General features: G+C 41.5%; 1 protein-coding gene across 1 annotated transcript in view; it reads left to right on the top strand.

Moving 5' to 3' along the window:
• The first annotated feature begins 650 nt into the window (after nucleotides 1-650).
• The window catches only part of CCDC158 (coiled-coil domain containing 158), a 127,331-nt gene continuing 104,129 nt past the window's right edge, over nucleotides 651-23,852 (top strand). The window contains exons 1-2 of the mRNA XM_038582390.1: nucleotides 651-871; nucleotides 5,785-5,852. The gene's annotated coding sequence lies outside the window, so the exon portion shown is untranslated. The remainder of the gene's footprint in view (nucleotides 872-5,784; nucleotides 5,853-23,852) is intronic.

The following is a 23,852-nucleotide window of genomic DNA, read 5'->3' on the forward strand; positions in this document are numbered from 1 at the left end:
AGAATAGAAACCTCATAAACAAAATTCTAGAAAAGAAATCTGCTCAGAGAGCTCCCAAAGAATTAGATTTCCCTGTCTATTCTGCACAGGGGAGCACATTTTCCTTAACCAGTAACCTGTAGAGCCTCTAGAAGAAAGCGATCTACAGAACAAAAGAGACATTGGATTGTCCTCTCAAAGGGGAAGAGAAATTTTCTTGTAGCTTGATTCATACAGAAAAAAGAAGTGATGATAAAAACAGTGTGATTCATCAACTCATTCAGTGAAGAAAGAGGAAGGCAGTCCAAGAATGAATTTCTCCTTTTCTTAGCACCCAAGAAAACGTAGGTCTAAGATACTACTGGGGCCCTTTGATTCGAATCCCGTGGCGGAGTGGAAAGACCAGAGACTTTGGAATCAGATTCACTTCAGGCTCAGGCTTTTCCTTAGTTAGCATTCGCCAAGGGGTGCTAGTCTTGGTTGGGGTTTCCCCAGAAGCAGACTCCAAGACAAGAGTTCAAAAGCAAGTACTAGCGTATCTAGAAAGTGCAGAAAATCGAGGGGGAAGTGGGCGGGGAGGCAGGAGAGGCACAGTCCACACAGAAGCCCTTGCAAGCCAGCGCAGCCAGCGCAGCCAGCCCAGCCCCGGCCACCGGGCAGCTCCCACCACGCGGCGCAGAGGCAGCGAGAGGAGAGGCCACGCCAGAGCCCGACGGTTCTCAGCTTAAGTCGGGCACGTGGGGAGGGTTGCTCCGAGCGTCCTTAAACAGGCAGCAAAGGGGAGGCAAAATAGAGTCCTTAACCCAACAGACGAGGATGCTGACAGTTGAGGATGCTGACAGTTGAGGATGCTGACAGTTGGAGGTCAAGCCAACATGCCCTGACGTGAAAGGTGAGGGAATGGGACGTGGCGGTGCTGGTCGCTGCAGGTGGTAGAAGCAGCAGCAGAGAACACAGGCCCTTTGGGCGCAGAGACCTTGTTTGCTGTCGTTTCCTCCATGCTGTCATATTTTAGGCATTTGATAAATAATGTGTGGACCGAACATGCCAGTGAACACATGAAACAGCTTTAAATCCAGGCTCTATCATTTAGGAAAAATCTTTTTTCAATCTCTTTTTTCATTTCATCAAATTTCATTCTACAAAACCATAAATAAAAGAACTTAACATAGTATCTATCCAACCCACAGTAGAACTGAGTGAATATAAATATTGTTACTATGTGTCCATTTCCTGCTTTCTACCTGCAGTCCTCCCCTCTTTATTTTGCCTTCCCTTATCAAGAGGAAAGCTGACTGCAGTACCCTACAGTGCCTGGGTCCAGAAATGGGCACTACACCCTGGCACACTGTAAGGGCCCACACCACAGTTTCTTCTTCTTTTTTTTTTTAAAGATTTTATTTATTATTCATGAGAGATACAAAGAGAGAGAGAGGCAGAAAGAGGCAGGCAGGCAGAGGGAGAAGCAGGCTCCCTGCGGGGAGCCTGATGCGGGACTAGATCCAGGACCCTGAATCACACTTGAGCCAAAGGCAGATGCTCAACCACTGAGCCACCCAGATGCCCCACCACAGTTTCTTCATAAGGTCAAATGCATCGACTTATATATGCACAGAAAGCTGTGATAGTAATTCTTACAAGACACTGCTAAGCAACTCATTTAAGTGTAAATGTTGAGTCAAGAGCACCAGGATGCAACCATAATGCAATCCTGAAGAACAAAACTAACTTTCCTGCTACTTATACTTACCTAGGTCAATGGTTGTCTGGTTTTTCACCTGCTACTCAAATGTGAAAATATGAAGAATAACCCCCTGCCACCACCAAAATCCAAAAATGAAAGTGTCAAGTATTTTCTGTGAACTCATTCTCCAAAATTTACTCACTGTCCCATTCCTTTAATATCCTATCTTGGCTCCCAATATGTGTATTTATTGCTGGAACCCAACCAGATCCTGTGTCTGAATTCCAGCAGCTCACTCCCCAGTTTCCCTGAGACAAGGCAACCCCCCAAAATGTGAATTTCTCAGAGGACCACACACAAGATGATAAAAGCTTAAATTATGCCTATACAACTTCTTCCATTAAAAGTTTCAACTTTTTAAAGCAAAGGAATAAGACAGTTACTTCTAGAAGTTTAATCTTTCTTCCTACTTTCTAGCAAACGTGTGGTTAGAATATAATATAATACCCAAAGTGCTAGACACTTAACTTAGTCCAACTAACCTGAAGAATACTTACTCCACTTAAATTGTCTTGTGTTTTAATTCCGAATTCCTGCCATAATTATCTTTAGTCTTGAGATCTTTACAATTCTAGGATCTGTCTGAACTATTGCCAGGAGCCAAGAATGGATGAGGGATGAGGCCAGTTGAACTAGGCACTACTAGGCAGCAATGGCTTTGAACAATTGTGTGTGGAGGTCTCAGGATTATTCCAAGGGAACATACTATTAGGAGAGCTAGAGAGTATGCCTTTCAGGGAGGGTGGGACTAATGAGTCATGGAACCAGAGCAGATGGGTTAAGCATGAAGAGAGTAAGCTAAGCAGCAGACCAAGCCAAGAGCACTGGCTATTAAGGAGTGATATGAAAATACTCAGTAATTTGTTTATATCATAAAGTAAGCAAGAGCTAGAAAGGGACAAATGAAATAAAGTTAGTTACAATGGAGACTCCTCCATGGAAGACCATCTGTTGTGGAGCTGATCTCCACCTCGCTGGAAGGCATGAACTTGAAGTACCCTAGAAAATCAGTGCTCTATCAGCATGAACCTCAAGCCTGAGGTTGTATGGATAAACTAAGTGGATCCAGCCTCTGTTAGCTTTCGACTGTTTCATGTTTTAGTGTTTTTCCTTGGGTAACTGACCTGATTTGAGAGTTAAGGTTTTATTTATCATGGCCTATCCAGGTGACAGAATGTATGCAGCCCAAGAGTTAAGCCCCAGGGTTTAGGCTGATGGGCAGCAAGAGTTTAAGTCAACTAAGGAGACAAAAGCCTAAGAGAGAAACAAAGGCACTATTGATGACTGTACATTAAGATGAAATACAGCAAAATCCCCATTGAAAAACAACAATCAGTGAGGTGAACTGAGACCAAGGTTAGAACACCGCAGAAGTACAAAGGCAGGAAGGAGGGTCTGGGAAGATGTTGGGAGGCCAATTTAATTCCTGAGGTTGACATCGCAGGAATGTTCCTCATTTCATGGTACTAGCTACCTTCAAGATGCCATTGAGCTACCTGATTTTTTTCCCCACAGTTCACACATCCCACTCCTTCTACCAGTTGATCGTGACTTTGGGATGAAGTAGATGGAGGTATTCTTTGGAACTGCACAATGACAATGCAGCTTTCACTTTCAAAAGTATTTCTCAAGCTTACATTTTTTTTTTTTTTAAATTTTTTTTTTTATGATATGTCATATTTATGATAGTCACACACACAGAGAGAGAGAGAGAGGCAGAGACACAGGCAGAGGGAGAAGCAGGCTCCATGCACCGGGAGCCTGACGTGGGACTCGATCCCGGGTCTCCAGGATCACGCCCTGGGCCAAAGGCAGGCGCCAAACCGCTGCGCCACCCAGGGATCCCTCAAGCTTACATTTAAAGAAGTCTTAGATTAGGGATCCCTGGGTGGCGCAGCGGTTTAGTGTCTGCCTTTGGCCCAGGGCGCGATCCTGGAGACCCGGGATCGAATCCTACGTTGGGGTCCCGGTGCATGGAGCCTGCTTCTCCCTCTGCCTGTGTCTCTGCCTCTCTCGCTCTCTCTGTGTGACTATCATAAATAAATAAAAATTTAAAAAAAAGAAGTCTTAGATTAGTACCTAATTAGTTCTGCCAGCTTCCCGTTTATCTATAAAATGTAAATAATAATGGGACCTCTACCTCACAGTTCTGTGAAGTTTATGTGAGACAGCATGCCTGTTGCAGAGCAGGACCTCAATAAGATTAGTCATATTACTGTGACAAAAGCAACCCCAGCAGATCTTGTTGGCTTGAAGTGATAAATAACCCTCTAATCAACAGTTATGTGATAGAGGGATCCCTGGGTGGCGCAGCGGTTTGGCGCCTGCCTTTGGCCCAGGGCGCGATCCTGGAGACCCGGGATCGAATCCCACGTCGGGCTCCCGGTGCATGGAGCCTGCTTCTCCCTCTGCCTGTGTCTCTGCCTCTCTCTCTCTGTGACTATCATAAATAAATTTAAAAAATTAAAAAAAAAAAAAACAGTTATGTGATAGAGAAAAATGTCTCCCAACTAATCAAAACAAGAATATTTGTGATTTATTTGTATATCACTCCATAAATTATAATAAACTTTGACAGTTGTCTTTTGGAAGGCCTTATCTTGTTGTAGACCCAAGAAGTACCGTAGAAATCCATGAGGGAGAGAAGAGAAGGTGGCTTCAAGAACCAGCACTAAAAATCTCCCAGGGCTTAAATACACACCATGAGTCCGTCTTACCATAAATAGAAGAAGACTCATAGTGTGATGCACACTCACATCCTATACTGAAACTCAGCCCAAGATCCTCCTAAAACCTACAATGTGCAATATGATCTGACCCCTGACTACCTTTCCATTTTCATATCATACCACTCTCTCTCTTGCTTATTTCTATAGACTATGTGCCCTCTCTCCACCTGACTTCATGTGTTGAAACCTATTTCCCCAATGCGATGGTATTTGGAGGTTGGGGCCTTGGAGGTGATTAAGTCATGAGGGTGGAGCCTTCATGAGTGAGACCTGTGCCCTTAGACCCCAAAGAGCTCCCTCACCCGTTTGGCCATCTGTGGGCTAGGAAGCCAGCCCTCACCAGACACTGAATCTGCAGGCACCTTGATCTGGGGCTTCTCAGTCTCCAGAACTGTGAGAAATAAATCTCCATTGTTAATAAAGCACTCTGACCATGGTACTCTGTTAAAGCATCTGAACAGACTAAGAAACTTACTATAATCCAATAATACTGACTTTATTTTTGTTTTGAACATTCCAAGGCTCTACTGTCTATCCCAATGTTTAAAAAAATTTTTTAAGATTTTATTTATTTATTCATAGAGATGCAGAGAGAGAGGTAGAGACACAGGCAGAGGGAGAAGCAGGCTCCATACAGGGAGCCCAACGTAGGACTCGATCCAGGGTCTCCAGGATCACGCCCTGGGCTGCAGGCAGCGCTAAACCGCTGAGCCACCGGGGCTGCGCTATCCCAACTTTCAAACCTCTTTGAGTGTCTGATTTCATATTTCCCATCCACCAGGTCTTAGTTCAGATGTGACTTTTTAAAAAGATTTCATTTATTTATTTGAGAGAGAGAGAGCATCAGTTGGCATAGGAGTAGAAGGAGAGGGAGAAACAGACTCCTCTCTGAGCAGGCAGCCCAACATGGGGCTTGATCCCAGTACCCTAGGACCAGGACCTGAGTTGAAGACAGACACTCAACCAACTGAACCACCCAGGTGCCCCATCTCAGATGTGATCTTATCAGAAAACTCTTCTCTAATCACCTATTTATTTATTTATTTTTTAAAGATTTTATGTATTTATGATAGTCACAGAGAGAGAGAGAGAGAAAGAGAGAGAGGCAGAGACACAGGCAGAGGGAGAAGCAGGCTCCATGCACCAGGAGCCCGACGTGGGATTCGATCCCGGGTCTCCAGGATCGCGCCCTGGGCCAAAGGCAGGTGCCAAACCGCTGCGCCACCCAGGGATCCCTCTAATCACCTATTTAAAGTGAACCCTGCTTCTCATACCTCTACCCCACAAATGCTACTACTCTGCAACCCATCATCTTATTTGTTTGTTTTTTAGTAACACTCACCAATTCTGAAATTATCGCGGATGAACAGAACATATTTATTGCCGCTCTCTACTGAAATGTAAGTGCTATGAAGGCAGAGAATTACCTGATCGGTGTAGCAGTATGAGGGCTGCCAGGACACAAAAATCAGTCAAATATCATCTTTGTCATATGGGTTGCTAACTTCTGTTTGATACCTACTTTTCTCCCACCAGTCCACATCATATCATAACCAAATTCTGGATTGTGTTTTGTCATTTCCATGCACTGTTGTTTAGCTTAACCCATTGGATACTTACAACAACTCCATTAGGTAAAATGTTTCATTTTTAAAGGCAAGGAGACAGGCAAAGCTAAGTCACTCCCCATGGTCACATAGCCAGTAGAGACTATGGTAGAAATGAAATGTTCATTTTCACTCCAAGCCCTACATTGTCTGGAATGTATATTGTGCTACACTGGGCAGCCTTGCCTAAAATGGAGAAAAAAAAAAAAAAAACGATAACAGAAATCACAACCCTCAATCAATACAAACATACCAAAGAGCATTAAAAATAAAGACTTTAAAAAAAAAAAAAAAATAAAATAAAATAAAATAAAAATAAAAATAAAGACTTTAGATAAATCCCATAAATCTGTAAGTAAAATGCAGTTCAAAATAGAGAAGGATAGAATGAATAGATGTGTGGATGGCTGAGAAATGAAAAAATGTGATTGAAGGAAGAGCAAATTCAGGCTTAGCTGCCTAGGACAGAGTGTTCTGCACATTCATCTGCTAAGTTAGAAAAGCCTGTTCTGAAGGCAGGAAAGAACTGTCCCTTCCATTCAGTGGATCAAGATACACAAGTTATCTTTTGTGGGGAAAGTCATTAGAAGATGGGGGAAATGGTGCTTAGACTCGGCAGAGAAACTTGGCCTCACTTCCTCTCATTGAGAAGGGGCTGGGATGTCAGTGCATGAGAGATGGATGGAACAAAGAGAACACCAACTCTGTGGCTCTTTGGATCAAGATGTCTGCTGCTTGGAAGTACATCAAAGGGAGAGACATGGAAAAATCGGTCTATGGGTTAGCTAGCACCCAGAATGTTCTTTGGGGTTTTGTCTTTTTCAAAGATAGGAAGTCTCTCATTATGCATCTCCAGTCACATTGTGGGTTCATTAAAATGAGACAGATGAATATTCCTTAAATTGTGTTCCCTGGATAGGAGGCAATGCCTTGAGAATCTATTAGTTTTGAAAGAAAACAGAATTCTTACCAATGCTAATATACATTTGGCACACCACCTCGGCATGCTACTCTATTTGAATAAAGTTATTTCTAACAATATTGATGGGATCATGAGCTTAGTTCATGACAAAAAAAGACACAATATTTAAAGCAATTTCTAAATTAGGTAATTTCTAAAAACTTAAATAAAACCATGGATTTTTCTTTTTTCCAATCTAAATCAACTCAACACTTACCAAACATTACGTATGTGTAAGATATCATTAAAAGAAGAATCAAAAAAAAAAAAAAAAGAAGAAGAATCAAACTCAACCTACTTGCCTCGTTTTCTTAAAGAGGTTTTTCTAGTATCTCATTTGCACATCTTTCAAACAAAGATTTTTATCTATTTATTTATTTATTTTAAAGATTTTATTTATTTATTCATGAGAGACACACAGAGAGAGGCAGAGACACAGGCAGAGGGAGAAGCAGGCTCCATGCAGGGAGCCCGACGTGGGACTCATCCAGGGTCTCCAGGATCAGGCCCTGGGCTGAGGTGGCGTTAAACCGCTGAGCCACCAGGGCTGCCCTCAAACAAAGATTTTTAATTTTTTTTTAAATTTATTTATGATAGTCACAGACAGAGAGAGAGAGAGAAAGAGGCAGAGAGAGAGGCAGGCTCCATGCACTGGGAGCCCGACGTGGGACTCGATCCCGGGTCTCCATGATCGCGCCCTGGGCCAAAGGCAGGCGCTAAACCACTGTGGCACCCAGGGATCCCTCAAACAAAGATTTTTATTTTTTTTTTTTTTTTTTTTGTTTTGTTTTTTTGTTTTTTTTTTTGTTTTTTTTTTTCAAACAAAGATTTTTAAAGAAGATCCTCTTTAGTATTCATTCATCTTCCTCTTCATTCATTAATATATTTTCTTTTTTTTTTTTTTTTTTTTTTTTTTTTTTTTTTTAATTTATTTATTTATGATAGTCACAGAGAGAGAGAGAGGCAGAGACACAGGCAGAGGGAGAAGCAGGCTCCATGCACCGGGAGCCTGACGTGGGATTCGATCCCGGGTCTCCAGGATCGCGCCCTGGGCCAAAGGCAGGCGCCAAACCGCTGCGCCACCCAGGGATCCCCATTAATATATTTTCATTGTCATTGTTGTGCATAGTTTAAGCACTGTGCATAACAGAAAGAACCGAAGGAAGGGAAGAGGGAGGAAGGAAGGGAAGGAGGGGGAAACAGTCTTAGCTTCTAGAAGTTAATAGCCTAAGAGGACCTAGGGTTCATTTGAAAGTATAAATAGCACAACCAAAAAGCAGTTATTCCCTCACTAGCTAAGCTTTACACACACACACACACACACACACACACACGCAATTTGTTTGCTAAGGTGGTAACCATCTTGGCAAATAAAAAAACTTTTGTGAGTCTCAGTTTTCTGTGTAATGAAGAAGTTGGATTGAATGATTGTTGAAATTCTTTATAGCTCTAAAATCCTATAAATCATTTCACATTTATTAAGCATTCATTGTGTGTGAAATGGGAAGTTTCACACTTTCCCAATGGGAAAAGCAGGATACACAGCATGAGTATACCTAATTTGGCTGTAAAGACAGTATAACTTATTGGCAAGATACCAAATGCAAACAATTACCTGTATCAGAAAATGGTATGAATAAAGGTGTTGGAGAGAGGAGAGGAAGCAGCAGTTTACACAAGTGTAGGACAGGGGTGGATTTGAGGGAACAGACAAAGGACAGTAGAGAGAGGAGGCTCCCCTGGCAGGAAGGGCAAAGGATGTAAAAGGAAAAAGCAGGAACAGTGAAGAAAGAAACTCACAGAGAAATGGCTGTTTTAGGGATCCCTGGGTGGCGCAGCGGTTTGGCGCCTGCCTTTGGCCCAGGGCGCGATCCTGGAGACCCGGGATCAAATCCCACATCGGGCTCCGGGTGCATGGAGCCTGCTTCTCCCTCTGCCTGTGTCTCTGCCTCTCTCTCTCTCTCTCTCTCTCTCTCTGTGACTATCATAAATAAATAAAATAAAATAAAAGAAGTGGCTGTTTTAAAAGGTCAATAACAAGCTGACCTAGCTTGGTACTTGGAAAGAAATGAAAAAGATGACTTTGGGGTGAACTAAATCAACCAGCCCAAGGTCTTGGGGAACTGCCTAGAAATCTATTTCAAATCGAACTCAGGGACCATGGCTGAAGAGCTAGTAAAGACTGTTTTAGTGCGGAAGAAATGGGCCAAGAGAGATGGAATGGCTGATGCTGCTATGTTGAAATGGAGGCGCACTAAGGAAGCTGATGGAAAGTGCTGAATCTAGATGGATGGATATAGAAAATCCAGAAATGAGGAAATCTCAACATGATCATCCAGACAATTCAATTATGTTCTAAACAAGTAATTTCCTAACTTACGAACTATTGATATTTCTAAGTGCAGTGATAATAATAATAATATCTAAGTGATATTTCTCACAGTGCAGTAAAGCAGCTCATTTCACTTTAAAGATTTGCTTATTTATTTTAGGGAGGAGGGGCAGAGGGAGAAAGAAAGGGAGTCTCAAGCAAACTCTATCTGCACTGAGCCTGGAGCCCGATGCAGGACTTGATCTAATGCAGGACTTGATCTAAAGACGCAGAGATCACCACCTGAGCCAAAAAGAGTCCAATGCTTAACTGACTAAGCCACCCAGGCACCCCTAGTTCATTTCAATTTAAAAAGGCAGGTCAACTGGGATGTTTTGGATGATTCTCTGGAGAGGAGGAATAAGAAAGAGGACTCACAGATTAGATCAAATCACTAAGGCTAGAAGAACCCATTTAAAAATCTGAGTAGTGTCAGCCAACAAGAAGCCTGGAGATAAATGTTTGAGGATGCCTCTGACTTCTCCTACAGAGAAAGAATGGGAAGATGGGGACGGGATGGGGTTAGTTAGCTGAGCCCTGATAGGCAAGGGCTAGAGGTAGGCTGTGATTTGGATAGACAAGATGATGGTGTTATAAGCAGGAGTTTCAGAGAAGGCAATGGTATGGAAGATGGAACCACAGGATTTATACACAAAGAGAGTCCAGCTAAAGTGAAGACATTTCTTAGGGGAGCAGGAATAAGGAATATGTGTCTGAGTGTTGATGACATAAGAGCCTGGAGCAATGGCTTATTCAGAAGGCCATGTTTGAAGTACACAAAAAGGTGCCTCTCCAAGTGAAGACACCACAAAGATACTTATTAAGAGCTGTTAAGTGACTCCTCCTTGTATGGGTCTTGAACTACTTTAAAAATATTGCTTGAGCAGTAGTCATACCTACTTTATGGTACCTTACGGGACAAAGTTGTTCTTTTTTTTTTTAAAGATTGTTTTCCTCTAACAAATTTAAAAACATACAAAGCAAAAGATCAATCCTATATCTTACCCAAGTAATAGCTCTTAATCTAGACAGAGCCAAATATCTAGTAGGCAATGATGACTGAATGGTATAGTGTGTTAAGTGCATAGACCCAGGGGAACCAGAATGCCTGGATTCAAATTCCAATTCTATCATTTACTAGCTGTGTATGCTGCAGAAAGTTACTCAAATACCGTGTTCAGTTTCTTATGGATAAATTTGCAAAATCTATCATCTTCCTCATGGAGCTATGGAAATTAAATGAGTTAACACATGTGGATGTCTTGGAATAGAGCCTGTCAAGGAGTAAGGGCTCACAGTAAGTGACATTAGTTGTTCTTTATTGCTATTATACTTATAACTTGATTTATGAACCCTGGAACAGGTGCATTCCTACTGCAGGTGGAGCTGCTGTTTTCAGCCACAATGCAGAGTGAGTCATAATAATCATGCTGCCAACTTCCCGAACTATTGAATTACTTGAGCTTCCACATACAATCACTACTGGAAAAAAAAAGTTGCCCTTTCTTTTTGAAGTTCGCAGATTACAGAGGCTTATTCTTCCACCCCACCCCTTTTCTTTTCAAGGACATTAAATCTCAAAGAAAAAGATTTGAAAATGATTTCTTTTATTGCCACCCTTTTGTAGTTCCTTCCCCCATTCATTCTCCTGCCTCATTGGTACCTAAAGAAAAAATACTTCATTCATTATATTGTCATGATACCTGGCAGCTCATAACTGCTTTTATATAAGTGTAGATGCCTTCCACCTGTATGATTCAATGTGTACTATCCTTTCCCTTCCCCTACAACAGGGGTCACCCTACTTTGAGAGAATAGGGGACATCTGGCTACCATGTATGAGCTGGTGTGCCCGTGACCTGGTGGTCCCTTTTTTCTTTGTCCTAGAAAGATCAGGGATGGGCAGCCCCGGTGGCGCAGCGGTTTGGTGGCACAGCGGTTTGGCGCCGCCTGCAGCCTGGGGTGTGATCCTGGAGACCCGGGATCAAGTCCCACATCGGGCTCCCTGCATGGAGCCCGCTTCTCCCTTTGCCTGTGTCTCTGCCTCTCTCTCTCTGTGTCTATGAATAAATAAATAAATAAAATCTTTAGAAAAAAAAAAAAGAAAGAAAGATCGGGGATATGCATGATCAACTACTAAATTTCACTTCGGTCTCATCTCTAATATGGTCCTACTTATATGGACTTTCATCAGGCTCAAATGGTTGGTGGCAGGCAAAATAAAACCCTCTCCCTGCAAAGACATCCATGTTCTAACCGCTGGAAACTGTGAATATGTTAGATTATATGGCAAAGGGGAATGAACTTTGCAGATGGAATTAAGGTTGTTACTCAGCTGATCTTAAAACAGGGAGATTATCTTGGTGGGCCCAATATACTCCCGAGGGTCCTTAAAATTAAAAGAGTGAGGCAGAAGTTAGAGATCAGAGCAAGAGATTTAATCTGCTGTTGCTGACTTTGCAGATGGAGGAAGGGGACTGTATGTCAGGGACTGGGGGCAGCCTCTAGAAGCTGGAAAGGGCAAGGAAATAGCTTCTCCCCTCCAACCTCCAGAGGGAACACAGCCTTGCCGACACCTTGATCTTAGCCCAGTGAAGACCTATGCTAACCATGGCTTAATCCACTGCGTTTGTTGTAAATTTTGCAGCAGCAATGGGAAACTAATAAACGCTCCATCTCTGAGATCTGCCAGGCATCTTCATCTCATTGGACACTACCTCCCCTCCTTCCCCTGCACACTGCTCTGTTTCATCTAAGCTTATTAATGCAATAGAAGTTACTGAGCACATATGCTGTGCCAAGGACTCCAGTAGATCCTGGAAATGCAAGATGAATAAGACATGTCTTCTCATTTACTCAACAAATATTTGCGTACCGGGCAACTTGTGTTAGAGGTGGTAGAAATGAAAACAGTCCCGCCCTGAAGAAGCTCTTACACTTCTGAGAAGACAGTCAACATGACTAAACAATTATAATTTCATGTAATCATTGCATGTAATTCATTGCAAAATCATTGTAATCAGGGCAGCCCCAGTGGCTCAGAGGTTTAGTGCCGCCTACAGCCCAGGGCGTGATCCTGTAGACCCGGGATCGAGTCCCACGTCGGGCTCCCTGCGTAGAGCCTGCTTCTCCCTCTGCCTGTGTCTCTGCCTCTCTCTCCCTCTCTCTCCTCTCTGTGTATTCTCAAGAATAAATAAATAAAATCTTTTTAAAAAAATCATTGTAATCATTGTAATCTCATTCTAAGAGTATAGAAGAGAGACCACCTAATGCAGCTTGATGAAACCAAGAAAACTTCAGAGAGCAAGGAAGAAATGGAGCTTGGGCAAATCAGTTTGCCAGGCAGAAAAGAGCTTTGAAGGAATGCGACACTTGAGATGTGGCTAGTTCATATGAGGAACAGAATTTTAAATTTTGTTTCATTTTACTTATTTTTTAATTTTTTAAAAGATTTAATTTATTCATGAGAGATACATAGAGAGAGGCAGAGACACAGGCAGAGGAAGAAGCAGGCTCCCTGTGGGAAGCCCAATGTGGGACTCGATCCCAGGACCCCAGAATCATGACCTGAGCCAAAAAGATCAACTGCTGAGCCACTGAGGTGCCCCTCATTTTGTGGAGGCTGAGAAAATTAAGGCCATTCCACTTTAAGTTCAGCGTTAGCACTAGTACAGCCATCCCAGGCCCCTGTGAATAAGAGCTGAACTTTACCTTACTTCAGTTACAGGAAGAAAACAGCTTACAGCTTAATGTCCTAGAAAGCCCCTATTAGAATGAAAACAGAGCCCAAGCCAAGGGCAGGAAGCCCCTATTAGAATAAGAACAGAGCTCAATACCCTTGAAGGCCCCATATCAAAATGTAAACAGAATTTGAGGAATTGCTCCAGCCCTTCTGGAGGACCCCTAGACCAGTCCTTAAAACTTAAGCTGAAACGCACCTCGGGGTCCAAGTCCCTGCTCTGCTGTGTCGGGTGTACTTGGACGCAAGCTCGAGCTTGTAAATCAACCCTCGTGTGTTTGCATGGGTGTCGGCTCCTTGGTGGTTTCTCGGATTCGCAATCTTGGGCACAACAATTTTACTTTCAGTTGACATGTAAATAGCTAGATGTGGCTGGTGGCTACCATACTGGACAGAGCAGATGGCACCAGTCTATACCCTCACAAGGAAAGAGATTGCCTTGATTGGCTCCTTATCCACTTCTTCCTCCCTGGAGAGCAGATGCTGTGGCAAGTCACCTTTGACTGTGCAGATGGGGCATCCCCTCAAGGATGAACATAAGAAAAATAGAAGGAATTTCGGTCTCTGACATCATGAAGCCATCTTTCAGTTTGGTTTATGCTCAGATTGTGATGTGAGAATGATAGGAACTCACATATTATTTGAGTGTTATTTTGCATCTTTGTATAGCAGCCAAATCTGTATCCTAATACAAATGTCCCCTAAAATAATAAAAAGCAATAACCATAATCTTTGCTGAGATCTTTTTGTGAGCTCCTTTATGTGCCAGGCATTATGCTAACTGTGCTAAATGCACTGTCTCATTTAATAATCCCCATACATTCTGATAAAGGAGATTAAATGGAGCTTTAAAGGAGTGGCTCATTAGTGGTAGCAGCTGGCTTGTCCTACAGCAAACTGCATTCCAGCATACAGACACATAATATCTTGTCACATAAGGCCATGCAAATTGGGTATACAACCAGAATTCTAAAATTCAGATATGATACTTATATTTGTAGCAGACATTCTCGGTTGTCTATGTAGCACCCATTTCCTCCTTCCTCTTGAAAAGAGAACTCCAATTTATTCAAACAATGGGCAGAGATTCCTTGACATCAGGAAAGGTAGGCTCCTATTCCAGAACCCAGGAAAGAAATCCTGACTGGTCTAAACTAGTCATGATAATCTCATGACCCTTGACCAGTAACTGGTCTGAAGACAGGTATGTGGCACAATTTTAGTTAATGAGATATAGGCAAAAGTCTGTTAGGGAGGGTTTCTCTTTCCAAACAAAAAGCCAAAACTCTGCCCAGAATAAAGATGTAATACTGGAGGTATGGCATCCATCATGTAACCACGAAGACAAAAGCCAAGATCATAGGGATGGCAGAGTGGAGAGATCATCGAAGTCCGTGTTGACACAACTGACCTGTGGCCCCTTGCACAGACAGCCTACCTCCAGACATCTCACAATACGAGAAAAACAAACCCCAATTTAATTAGGCCATTACCAGTCAGGTTTGCAGTTACTTATAGCTGGATACCTTCCTAACTTATACACATATGTATACATATATCTTTTGTTTTCTTAGAAAAGACAAGGAAAAGTCACAAACCTTACATCTTGCACATCTTGGCTGACTGCTGGAAACCAATTATTCACGTAAGAGTCCATTTCCATCCCTCTCAAAACATACACTTTTAGGAATATGGAAACTAACCTAAATAAGTTACAGAGTTTGGGCAAAATGTGTATTTATCCATTTCCCAGCCTCAAAATAAAACACTTGTCCCCTCCATTACAAATGCTTCTTAAGTAATGCATATGTGTAAGAAGCATTTATATTCCATTGTTTTAGACTGTTAATGTCCTGAACATTTAGAAGGAATTTCTGTGATCTCTCTTCATCTCTGTAGTTGAAAAGAGAGGCAGCAATACTAAGCCTAATACATAAAAAAGATTCATTCAGTGGGTATACCTAGTCATACGAGAGAAAAAGAACTGAGATGTGTTACTGATGACGGTTTAAAAATTGGTTTAAAAACATAGGTATATAAAAAAGGCAGAAATGGTGTTTTGCATTTGATTTATACAGAAAGTTGATTTACTTCTCCTTTCTGAGTGTGCAAAAAGCAATAAATATTTATGTAACCAATTATTCCAGAATTATAAACAACTTCTAAAATATCCTAGAATGCTAGATATTGTCATTTGACAGGAGAAAGACCAGATCTTTTTCTAGCCTTATGCTAAAAAAAAGGCATATACATGCCACTACTTCATGTTGTTAATCTTTAATCTGATTCACAACTGAAAAGATCATGTGGTAGCTGCTTTTACACTATTTCATTCACAAAGAGAGATTATCCATTGAGCGAGCACATTATTTCCCCGGGGATTTCATAGACTCAATGAGCTAGACACATTTTTTTTCTTTCAGACGCCAAGCCATACAGAATATTTGCAGATATAATCTGAAAGGTATGCAACAGCAAATTAAGCCATACTCAGGCAATCCTTGGCATTATGGTTGCATTTTTGACAGACCTGACAGAGTCTGAAAGTTGAAAAAGCAATGTGAGTAAAGACAATGTTACAAAATGAAACATACCTTCGAGATAATTAGTGGTTCTCCGTGCTCCAGGCCACCAGCAAAGTAAAGCCCCAGGGAGCTCCTCCCTGCAGGAATGCTTCCAGATAAACGTACCTGCCCCTGAGGGTTGTGTTAAGGCTTAATGTGGCCGCAGTCTCATCGAAGTTGTCCGTGGTCTTCATCGTGCCCAACGCATGATCCCTCCAGTTAAATGTTAAATGCCTGAAGCCGATTCAGAGCAGTGCTTCTATTCATACCATCTGATCCCATCCTTCGTGATACTTGCCGGCCAAAAGCGAGGTTTGGAGAAACGAATTCTTTCAGATGTAAAATGTTCTTCTGAGCTTAACTCCAAGATGCTGAACCAGGAGGATTTTTCACTTCAACATTTCTGAATGTAAATTCTCCTCCTGGGATTCCGGGATCTCACTGAAGCCCCGCAGTGCTAGGTATCTCCCCACTCCGTTTGAAAACAAAACAAAACTTCTATGTCACTCTCAAAACTTTTATTTCACACACACACACACACACACACAAAACTTTTTTCTGTATATTTTACAGAGAAAATTAAAAGTTTCACAATATAGCAAGAGAATTGAAAACCTCAAACGAATACCGAATTTTTGATTGATTATCAACCCTTTCTTCCTCTCCAAGTGAAATTTACCATTACAATAGCCTCCCCTCTGCCCAGAAGTAGCTTTAAAAGAAAGCACTTACTATGCTTCTGCTTGCTTCAGAATTTTCTAATTTGTCCCAAAGAGACAGAGCAGCTGTGCTAAAACTCTTTGCTTATGTTTCTCAGCAAGAAGTTCATGGTTTGTTTCTTGCAAAAAAAAAAAAAAAGAAAAGAAAAAATAAAAGTTTTTGCAGGATGGAGAGAAAAATGAAAAAAAGCACGGTAAATTAATCCTCAGTGGAACAAAAATATCCAGGAGGTAGCTGAGTTTTTCTTTGGTATTTGCTGTGATGATCAGCTATTGCTGCTGTCACGGCAGCTACTTGCCTCCTCTGAGAAAAAGAGCAAGGAAGTGAGAGAAAATGGATTAAAGCAAGTAGAAGCACTGCAACCTTTCTGCACAGTGAGCACGGCTATGCAGAATTCAGTTCAGCAGAAAAACTCCACCAATCCTCGCAGGCTTGCAGCTGATAAAACGTAGGAACTTAGAAATACCATACAGATGGCTAATTACCAAGGAGTAACTACATAGAATAGCCTCCATCTTGTACCAATTAAAGCAAAATCCCTGGAGATGAGACACAGGCATTGGCGTTTTTTAAAACTCTGGGCGATTCTGCTGAGTAGCCACAGTAGGCACTTTGAGAAGCAGTGCCTTAAGCAGTTTCAGTAAACATAGAAGTGTTCAGGTGGTGGTATAAGGACGTTATTTTTGTTGTTGTTGTTAGAAGAAAACACCAAGTGTCCCATAGGACAAACTTCTCATCTTGAAATTTGACTCTCCAATCAAATTTCCACTTGTTTGACTCAAAACGGACAGGAAGTAGGCTTTCTTCTATATTTTCATTGTTATCCACTCGAAGACTGTTATCCAGTCTTTAAATGAAAAGGAATATACTTAATGTTATTCTAATTCTAGCTTATCAATAGAATTTTTAATAATGTTATATAAAATTTAACATTACTACCTTTTTTCTTTTAATTTTTTTTAAAGATTTTATTTAGGGGATCCCTGGGTGTCTCGGCGGTTTGGCGCCTGCCTTTGGCCCAGGGCGCGATCCTGGAGTCCCAGGATCGAGTACCGCGTTGGGCTCCCCGCATGGAGCCTGCTTCTCCCTCTGCCTGTGTCTCTGCCTCTCTCTCTCTGGTCTCTCATGAGTAAATAAATAAAATCTTAAAAAAAAAAAAGGTTACAGAGTTCAGTTTGGAAAGATGAAAGAGTTCTGGAGAGGGATAGTGGTGATGGTTATAAAACAATGTGAATGCCACTGAACTGTATACTTAAACATGGTTAAAGTGGGGTGCCTGGGTGGCTAAGTCAGTTGAGCATCTGACTCTGAGTCCCAGCTCAGGTCTTCATCTCAGGGTCATGAGTTTGAACCCCGTGTTGGGCTCCACATGTGGAACCTACTTTTAAAAAATAGCTAAAGTAGTAAATTTTATGTTATGCACATTTACCACAATAACAAACTTTTTAAAGTACTTATAAAAGGTAAAGATAAATTGTTAAATTGTTGTGCCCAAGATAGCGAATCCGAGAAACCACCAAGGAGCCGACGCCGATGCAAACACACGAGGGATGATTTACAAGCTCAAGCTTGGGTCCAAGTGTACCCGACACAGCGGAGCAGGGACTTGGACCCCGAGGTGGGTTTTAGCTTAGTTTTAAGGGCTGGTCTAGGGGGTCCTCCAGAAGGGGTGGAGGAATTTCTCAAGTTCTGTTTACATTCAGATATGGGGCTTTCAAGGGCGTTGAGCTCTGTTCTTATTCTAATAGGGGCTTCCTGCCCTTGGCTTGGGCTCTGTTTTTATTCTAATAGGGGCTTTCTAGGACATTAAGCTGTAAGCTGTTTTCTTCCTGTAACTGAAGTAAGGTAAAGTTCAGCTCTTATTCACAGGGGCCTGGGATGGCTGTACTTGTGCTAACACTGAACTTAAAGTGGAATGGCCTTAATTTTCTCGGCCTCCACAAGTATTGAAAGAGAGAGTGATGAGGGCGCCTGAGTGGCTCAGTTGGTGGAGCATCTGACTCTTGGTTTCAGCTCAGGTCATGATCTCAGGGGCTTGGGATGAAGCCCGTGTTCAGGCTCCACACTCATTGGAGAATTGGGTTGTGATTCTCTCCCTCTCCCTTTGCCCCTCCCTCACTCGTTTTCTCTCTCTCTTCCAAATAATTTTTTTTTTTTTTTTTTAAAGAGAGAGTGACCACAAAATAACTTTCTGGATAGATGGAAATATTCTACATTTAATTAGAGAGCTAAATACTAGGTGTATACATTTCTCAAAAGTCATCAATCTGTACATTTAAAATGAATGAATTATATTGTACATGAAGTTTACCTAAATAACGTTTTTTTTTTTTTAAGATTTTATTCATTTATTCATGAGAGACACACAGAGAGAGAGGCAGGGACATAGGCAGAGGGAGAAGCAGGCTTCATGCAGGGAGCCCGATGCAGAACTCGATCCCTAGCCTCTGGAATCACACCTTGAGCTGAAGGCAGGCGCTAAACCACTGAGCCACCCAAGGATCTCGTCAATAAAGTTGTTTTAAAAAGATTATTTGAGAGAGATATTGAGTGCAGGGTGAGTGGTGCTAAAGTGAAAGGAGAAAGAGAATGCCCAGCAAACTCCCCACTGAGCACATCTGGCTCAATCCCAGGAATTCGAGATCATGACCTGACCTAAAATCAAGAGTCAGATGATCAATCGACAGGGCCACCCAGGCGCCCCTCAATAAACTTGATCTCAAAAACCTCAATCAACTCTACAGAGCAGAGACTTCCCTGCACTTAGGTTGGCATATGAAAGTCTTCTTTTACACTCGTTTCAAAAGAAAACCCCAAATTAGAAATTGTTCATCTTAGCTGATCCTGCTGGGAAATGTTCCTAGAAATTTATTCTCCTCTACTCCTGGGAAGAAGGTGGGTCTTCCCTCCCCCATTTAAATTTCCATCCATCCCATGCTCCCTTTTCCTTGCCTCCATAGCACTTAATCCCTTCTAATATGTTAACTAGGTCATCATGATTATTTATGACCCGTCTCTTGCAACTAGAATCTTGAGTTCCCTGCAGGCAGGGTTTCATCTATTTTGTTCCTGGTATATAGTTGGTGGTTTTTTTTTTTTTAATATTTTTATTTTTATTTTATTTTTTAAAGATTTTATTTATTTATTCATGATAGTCACACAGAGAGAGACAGAGAGGCAGAGACACAGGCAGAAGGAGAAGCAGGCTCCATGTACCGGGAGCCGGACGTGGGATTCGATCCCGGGTCTCCAGGACCGCGCCCTGGGCCAAAGGCAGGCGCCAAACCGCTGCGCCACCCAGGGATCCCTATAGTTGGTGTTTAATGTTTGCTGAGTGAATTCAAGCTTTCTTATTAAATATATTTCTTATATTCTTGGTGGAGAGAAGAATATCAGAACATTCTATGGTCTTTAACTATATGGTCTTTAATAATTTTTACCCTATCAACTTGTAAAAAAGTATTGGATATGATTTGCCATTTATTTCCTCTCCATTATATTTTGAGTCACTTCTTTGTGTCCACATTGTACCAGGCACTGGGGAAATATGGCTGTCAGATAAGACTTACTATAGGAAATCTTAAACCTATAGTCAGAAAGGGAAAATACCCTAAAAATCCAGGCTACTCTACAATTCTGGTCTAGCATTGCATTTAGTTTTGAAGAGATTTGGCAAAAATCTTTAAGTTCAAAATCATAAAGGAAACACAAAAGTAAAAAAAAATTCTATAATCTATATCTTTTTATCTATCACTTATTTACAAAACTGATTGTGATTTATGAAACGAACTTTTTTTGTAAATCTTTTTATTGGAGTTCAATTTGCCAACATACAGTATAACACCCAGTGCTCATCCCATCAAGTGCACCCCCCAGTGCCCATCACCCAGTCACCCTGTCCACCTCCCCTTCCACCACCCCTTGTTCCTTTCCCCGAGTTAGGAGTCTCTCATGTTCTGTCACCCTCTCCGATATTTCCCACTCATTTTCTCTCCTTTCTTCTATAAACCCTTTCACTATTTTTTATATTCCCCATATGAATAAAACCATATGATGATTGTCCCTCTCCGATGGACTTATTTCACTCAGCATAATACCCTCCAGTTCCATCCACGTCAAAGCAAATGGTGGGTATCTGTAGTTTCTAATGGCTGAGGAATATTCTATTGTATACATAGACCACATCTTCTTTAACCATTCATCTTTCAGTGGACACTGAGGCTCCTTCCACAGTTTGGCTATTGTGGACATTGCTGCTAGAAACATCGGGGTGCAGGTGTCCCGGTGTTTCACTGCCTCTGTATCTTTAGGGTAAATCCCCAACAGTGCAATTGCTGGGTTGTAGGGCAGGTCTATTTTTAACTCTTTGAGGAACCTCCACACAGTTTTCCAGAGTGGCTGCACCAGTTCACATTCCCATCAACAGTGTAAGAGGGTTCCCTTTTCTCCGCATCCTCTCCAACATTTGTGGTTTCCTGCCTTGTTAATTTTCCCCATTCTCACTGGTGTGAGGTGGTATCTCACTGTGGTTTTGATTTGCATTTCCCTGATGGCAAGTGATGCTGAGCATTTTCTCATGTGCTTGTTGGCCATGTCTATGTCTTCCTCTGTGAGATTTCTCTTCATGTCTTTTGCCCATTTCATGATTGGATTGTTTGTTTCTTTGCTGTTGACTTTAATAAGTTCTTTATAGATCTTGGAAACTAGCCCTTTATCTGATAGGTCATTTACAAATATCTTCTCCCATTCTGTAGGTTGTCTTTGAGTTTTGTTGACTGTTTCTTTTGCTATGCAGAAGCTTTTTATCTTAAGTCCCAATAATTCATTTTTGCTTTTGTTTCCCTTGACTTCATAGACGTATCTTGCAAGAAGTTGCTGTGGCCAACTTCAAAAAGGGTGTTTCCTGTATTCTCTAGGATTTTGGATTCTTCTCTTACATTTAGATCTTTCATCCATTTTGAGTTTGCAAGATCTTTTTTTACTAAGCAAATCATGAATTAAATTTTAAGTGACCCTACAAGTGTGTCATGATTCTGATATATGAAGTGCTTTTCTGGTACAATTTTAATAAATGCTTTTGTATTAAGATAAAGTTCTTTGGTTTTAAAGAATTATAGTTCTTTTTTTTATTAGTTAAAAAAAATGGTTTGCAGCAATGTCTATACCTAACATTTGGCAGATGAAAATACTAATGCTCTAAAAGGTTAAATGGCTTGCCCATGGTTATATAGTCAGTGTCAAAGCTCAGACCAGATCTGGGTTCCTTATTTCTGAACCACCCTTGAATCAACCCACCCTTCTTAAATGGACCTCATAAAAGCCAGCAGCCATTTGTATTGACACCAATAAGGATGATACTGGCTCCTTGAAGGCAGAAACTGGAGCTTCTTTATAACCACTTCTCCCCACCCAATGCCCAGCACAGAATCTGGTCCAGAGTAGGAGCCAATGATGGAGGACAAATAAATAACAACCCTGAACCTAGACATAGACTCTTACCAAAGAGTTCTTGGTGACGTAGTCCCTAAGTGTCTAGAACCCCAATGTTCTCCTGTTGGCCCACTCTGCTCAGGCCTCACTGGCCGTTTGCTTCATTCTCAAATACACCAACCATGTACTTGGTGTACATATGGCTCCTCCCTCCAGTCCTATGGGTCTCTGTTTAATGTCATTTTAACAATGAGGCTTTCTCAGAGGACACTATGAAATGGCATCTGATAAAATAACATTTTTGACTTTTCATGTTTGGAGGCCCTGCTTCTGGATTCTCAGGGAAGCTATACTTTAACATTTACCAAGGTGAAAAATGACTCAGCAAAATTTCAAAACATGGGCTCTATTTTTGCCCCATGCTACACATTGTACATCTGTTTCATTAAAATATAACTGAAAAGGAACATTCCAAATGTAAAGATAGAAAAAAGAAAAAAGCCATTCTTTAATCATAAGATTAAAGTCATACCGCCTTGCACATACTAAACACATAAGAGAAAGCCTGTAACTTTCTGGAATGTCCTTCGTCATGATGATTTGCAACTCTTTATGTGGAAAAAAAAAAGCTGTATATAACTATCAAGCATTCTTTCCCCAGTGCACTCTTCTTTATGAGGATGGTGTATCTCCCAGGCAGCTGTGTCCTAACTTGAACTTGAATAAAACTCTTTTCCTTTCTCTTTATAATTAAAAAAAAAAAAAAAAAAAAGACTTGTTCATTTAGTGTTGACTCACCCCACACTCCCTAATTTCCTTACCCCGTCTCCATAACACTTACCATCATCAGACATATTTGAACTTGTCCCTTTGTGCATTGTTCATCTTCCTCTACAAGAACATAAACTCTATGAAGATAGAGAATTGATCTGGTTCATGGCTCTATTTTCAACACCTTCACATGGCATGTGACAGGTACTTTATAAATAAATGTGAAATGACTGAGTGAATGAGGAAAACTGGACCCCTTCATGTGGAGGCCGAGAAAAATCAAGGCCATTCCACCTCAAGTTTATTTTTATTTTATTTTATTTTTTTCCACCACAAGTTTAGCATTAGCACAAGTGCAGCCATCTTAGGCCCCTGTGAATAAGAGCTGAACTTTACGGGAAAAACTGCAGAATGTCCTCAATGTCCTTGGCAGGTAATCCCATATGAGAAAGACAACAGAGGGGATCCCTGGGTGGCGCAGCGGTTTGGCGCCTGCCTTTGGCCCAGGGCGCGATCCTGGAGACCCGGGATGGAATCCCATGTCGGGCTCCCGGTGCATGGAGCCTGCTTCTCCCTCTGTGTCTCTGCCTCTCTCTCTCTCTCTCTGTGACTATGATAAATAAATAAAAATTAAAAAAAAAAAAAAAAAGATACGTAAAAAAAAAAAAAAAAAAAGACAACAGAGCCCACACTGGTGGTAGAAAGTCCCATATTAGAATGAGAACAGAGCTCAATGCCCTTGAAAGCCCCATATCAAAATGTAAACAGAACTTGAGAAATTCCTCCACCCCTTCTGAAAATCCCCTAGACCAGCCTATAAAACACCCAGCTGTAACCCACCTCGGGGTCCAAGTCCCTGCTCCACTGTGTCGGGTGTACTTGGACCCAAGTTCGAGCTTGTAAATCAACCCTCGTGCGCTTGCATCGGTGTCGGCTCCTTGGTGGCTTCGGTGGCTTCTCAGATTCGCAATCTTGGGCACAACACTTCACATCTTTACATTCTCTATTTCAACAGCTCAGAAACTCTTTTTAATTCAATATACAAAAATATTGAGAAGTAAAACTGCAAGACACTTCCAAACGCAAAGAACTGCGTAAGAAAATTCAGGGCGCGTAATTTCATACAACATGTGAAAATACATGGAAATATAAATATAAAATAGTTTTAAGTTTATTTATTTATTTATTTTAGTAATCTCTATATCCAACGTGAGGTTCGAACTCATGGCACCGAGAT

This window comes from Canis lupus, chromosome 32 (assembly GCF_011100685.1).
Source record: "Canis lupus familiaris isolate Mischka breed German Shepherd chromosome 32, alternate assembly UU_Cfam_GSD_1.0, whole genome shotgun sequence".
Classification (NCBI taxonomy): Eukaryota; Metazoa; Chordata; class Mammalia; order Carnivora; family Canidae; genus Canis; species Canis lupus.